General features: G+C 32.4%; 1 long non-coding RNA gene across 1 annotated transcript; it reads left to right on the forward strand.

The window, feature by feature from the left end:
- Nucleotides 1-1,774: 1,774 nt before the first annotated feature.
- LOC141671691 (uncharacterized) lies at nt 1,775-3,339 on the forward strand. Its single transcript, XR_012555207.1, has 3 exons — nt 1,775-1,926; nt 3,089-3,136; nt 3,235-3,339. It is a non-coding gene; the product is annotated as an uncharacterized LOC141671691 (long non-coding RNA).
- Nucleotides 3,340-4,284: the final 945 nt, after the last annotated feature.

Below are 4,284 nucleotides of genomic sequence, written 5' to 3' on the forward strand. Positions count from 1 at the left end.
ATTGCATTAGTCTGTTGTTGCAGAGTTTCCAATATTCGAAGGATATTGGGGTCGGTTGCAGAAGCAGTATTGGTTTGCTTTGTCTTTTTAGGAGGCATATTTCTGGAAAAAAATTAGTAACAAGCATGTATGATTATGACAGATAATTCAAAGCTAGGTTATCACAGGGTTAATTTGATCTCATGATGTCTAGATTTTAGCAAAGTTATACATGATTATAAGCAGGATAACAAAAATATTGGCAAAACTGAGACAACGGAAATGCATAAGTAAGCTTGAAATATTTGCGATAATCGCAAGCATGATTCTGATATAACGAGTTTAATAAGGTAGTTAAGGGTATATAAATCATTTCAAAGCCAAGGTGCCACGAAATTAAGGGAATCATAGGCATTCAGATTTCAATTATTAGCTAATGAGTTGATATAGAATTCTAGAAATGAAAGAGAAGCTAAATTGAACGATAATGAAATGAAACGATAGTGCATTAATCATTAAAACGAATTTATCTTACAACACAGCCAAATATGGTTCGAATTTTTAAAGGTCAACGACATCATAGTTCTGAAAGGAAATAAAGAAGCTACATAGTTCGAGAAATACAATCAACATAAATGGTAGCCAACTGGAAAGGGAATAGGAAGTCTGGCTCCTAATTCGGCCTAACAGTCATCTACCTAGGTCTCCTCGTTAACATCTAGAGCTATCGGGATCTCTTCCCACTGCTCTCTCTGAAGCACCACTACACCATATATAAGCTATTGTAAGCCCAACATGCATTCGTGTTGCATAAAGTGTTACCATAGATAAAAAGCTTGGTAATCTATTGCAATATTTTTTAAAAGTGTTACAAAAAATGAAAAAGTGTTACAAGCGCATGATACATTTTGATGAAATGAACAAAGCTATGAGCAAATGCAACACTTTTACGAAAGTGTTACAATACAATTAACACTTACGGTCAACTTGACTGGAAATTTTAGGCGGGCGTTCAATTTTTCCCATTGGCGGGCTTCCAAAATTTGGCACCAGCAGTATTGGTATAAAAAACAATACTCCATTAAATAAAAACAAAATTTCATTATCACACTATTTTCTCTTACTCTCTCTGTCGGCCTCTTTCAAGTTCACCCCTCCCCATCTCTCATCCATCTATAATACTCCACTTTATCGTACTCCTTTTAGACTAAAATCAATTAAAGTAAAATCTTATAACACCAAAATCGATTAGTGCTTCGATAGAATTAGGGCTTCGATTAAAGGTCAGTTTCAGGTATGTTTGATTACATGTATACGAGTGTATGTATATGCATGATTTGAGGAATATATATGAGTTTTTGATATAATTAGTAGAGATTATACTATTGATTTAATTTGTAGAGATTATACTGTTGAAATTTTCTTTTATTTGTTTGAAATTTTGTTCTTATTGGGGGGTTATTTTCTGTTAATTAGTAGGAATTACGGGTTTATCTTGTTTGAGTTTTGTTGAATTATATTATGATTTTAAAGTAATTGATGGGAGTTTTGTGTTAATTTTGGTGCTACTTCTTTTGTTTTTTGATAAAAAACTTCATATGTGTCTTTTCATTTTTGTTATTATCCCTTGGTATCTGATTGTTTGGGACAAATTAAGACAAATAATTTTATTCAAATGGGCTTAGAAAGTTATTACTTTTTCACCCGAGGTCATGGAAGTGAATAAACATCAAACCAATGTGTTATAATTGGGTGTTTTGATGTGGTTATTAGAAGCAGATTGAGATTAACTGGATGGGAGGGTCCTTAGTACAAGTTGAATTGGAGGAAGAGGTTGACTTGGTGATTGATTTGAGTCGGAAACTTGAAAAGCAGCTTGCAAAGTGAGGATCGGTTGTGAAGCTTGAAGAAACTCACTAATAAAGCAGGTTTGAACCAATATGGGAGGTAACAGCTTAATAGTTTTATTTTATGTTATATATGTGTTTGATTGATCATGTATGGAACATGATTGGGTGAGACATTATCGATTATATGAGTGTTCGTCCCAAGTTAGTATAAATTTTGGTAGTAATTAATGGATTCTTGGTATCCCTATAATTGTACATAAAGAAGATTACTTACCATTGATGAACATGGGAGTTAAAATTCTGTTAGTGTGTTTGCGTTGCTGTTTTTAAGCCCATAAGAATGGATTTGATCAAGTGTAAATGATGTAAGATTTAGAATAATTCTTAAATAATATGTCTGTGAAATTTGGCGAATTTCAAAATTAAATGTAACTACTTATTTGCAATACATGGATTATTGTCACAACAGAATTTTACTTTTCAGCAATTCTGTCCTATTTTGAATTGAAGTTTTAGTTGTCTTAAAGAACTAATCTCTTGAATGTTAAAGAATAAAAGTTGTTCCTCAACCTTTAATCTAAAGTTCTGTAAAGTTTGAGAATTTTCAGATTTAATGGGTATAAGTTAGAGGCTTAACAATCAAGATGAACTCTATAATTCTGCATCTTTCAGGATTCGTTCGTGACATTGGTGTTGTCTTTTCTTGATCCTAAGTTCATAATTGGTTGATGGCCAGATAATAAAAGTTGTATATCAATGTCTTGACTACATGCCTGCAAAATATCAGTGGCGTTGAGCTTGTAAAACCAGAGATCAAGCCAAGTAGTATGAATAATAGATCCTGAAATATTTTGCAGAAAATAAGCCTGACTTAGAACCGCAGCCGTGGATTGTGTAGGTCTGATAATGAGATGAATTTTGGATATGTGATAGCCTAGAGTGTCTAGATAACTCAGGAAAAAGATTCGATTTAATTTTGTAAATAAGTTTAAAGTTACAGCCTCGCTAGCAAGTCAATATCTAGTTGCCTAAAATAGAGACAAGAATAACTTTTCTTGGCTAACATTGGAATAATGCCATAATTTGTATATGTGTAATTATAAAATGAAATTTTTAACAAGGTGTAGTCTTGAATTTCTAAATTAATCAAGGTGAAGAAATAATAACATTGTGATCTGGTTTTTTTAGGAACGTTATAGATTAACCCTGTGACTTTTATTGGCATGTCTTATTTTGATGCTTAAATGTTTTCAATGTAGAAAGCGACTTACTGGGAAGCAAAGACTCACAGCATGTCTGGAAGTCTGGTAGTCAATTTTTTTCTAAATAGATATAGATCAATTCTTCTATAACCAAGTGTATTTAATGTATACCTGTGTTTAATTTCTTGTTATAATATATGCAGGCCTAAATCGAGATCCATGTTTGCGACCCCAAAAGGTGAACATTCTTTGTTAAAGTGCCTGAATGATACATGTTATGTGTACATAACTCAATGATAAAATACTTGAATCTAGTTAATTTTGAATGCTATTAGTGTGGTTAGAACACTTTCAAAAGCCCCTTCTTTGTACACAAGTCTATTTCTCCCTTAAAAATTCATCTTCCCAGACAAGGTATATATTATATGCCAAAGCATTTGTACTTGAGTAGTGCAGCAAGACTACTATCATGCATACTAGGACTTCTTTATGGATAAATCAGGAACATAGGTGTGTGTTCTGTTAATCAAGATAGAACTTGTCTCGTATTGTGCGGTAAATTCTTATCCTGCACTTGGTAGGTTTTTATTATGTTTATTGTTATGAAAAATGTAAATGTTGAAAAAAGCGATAAGGGATGGTTGAAATGCAGGAGATGGTGGACAAAAAGGTTTCTAAAAAAGTTACAAAGGTCATAGTAAAGCTATAGAAATCAATTCAGATTTTAAACAACTTGATCTTGAAGAATTTTGTGCAGACCAAAGTGAGGACAACAATGAAGAAGAGGATGATGATCGTGAGGCTGAAAGAGAAGATGATGATTTGAATGAAATTGATGATGCTTGATATTGTTCAATACTTTTATATAAAATATGTGTACTTTTGGTATGTTGCTACTTAGACGTGAAAGACTAATTAGTTTTATCTAGATTTATGATGTGTACGTCGACTATGTGTTTCGAATTTGGATTTATTACTTGCTAGATGTAAGATGATCTTGGGGAATAAGCCAACTGTTTGGGTTTTATTGACTTGTATTTTGTGGGATTTGCAAGAAATGTGAAATCAGGTTTATGTGATTTTTAGGATGGTTATTGACATTTCAAACAGGATATTGCAATTTAGACTAATACAAAGTGTTGCTAAAACTTTTTAAAGCATTACAATAGAAACACATGTGTTGCAATAAAATGTTGCTAAAAACCATAAGGTGTGCCAGTAAGGAAAAGTGTTACATAAAATTGTTGCAATAA

Source organism: Apium graveolens, chromosome 7, assembly GCF_009905375.1.
Source record: "Apium graveolens cultivar Ventura chromosome 7, ASM990537v1, whole genome shotgun sequence".
Classification (NCBI taxonomy): Eukaryota; Viridiplantae; Streptophyta; class Magnoliopsida; order Apiales; family Apiaceae; genus Apium; species Apium graveolens.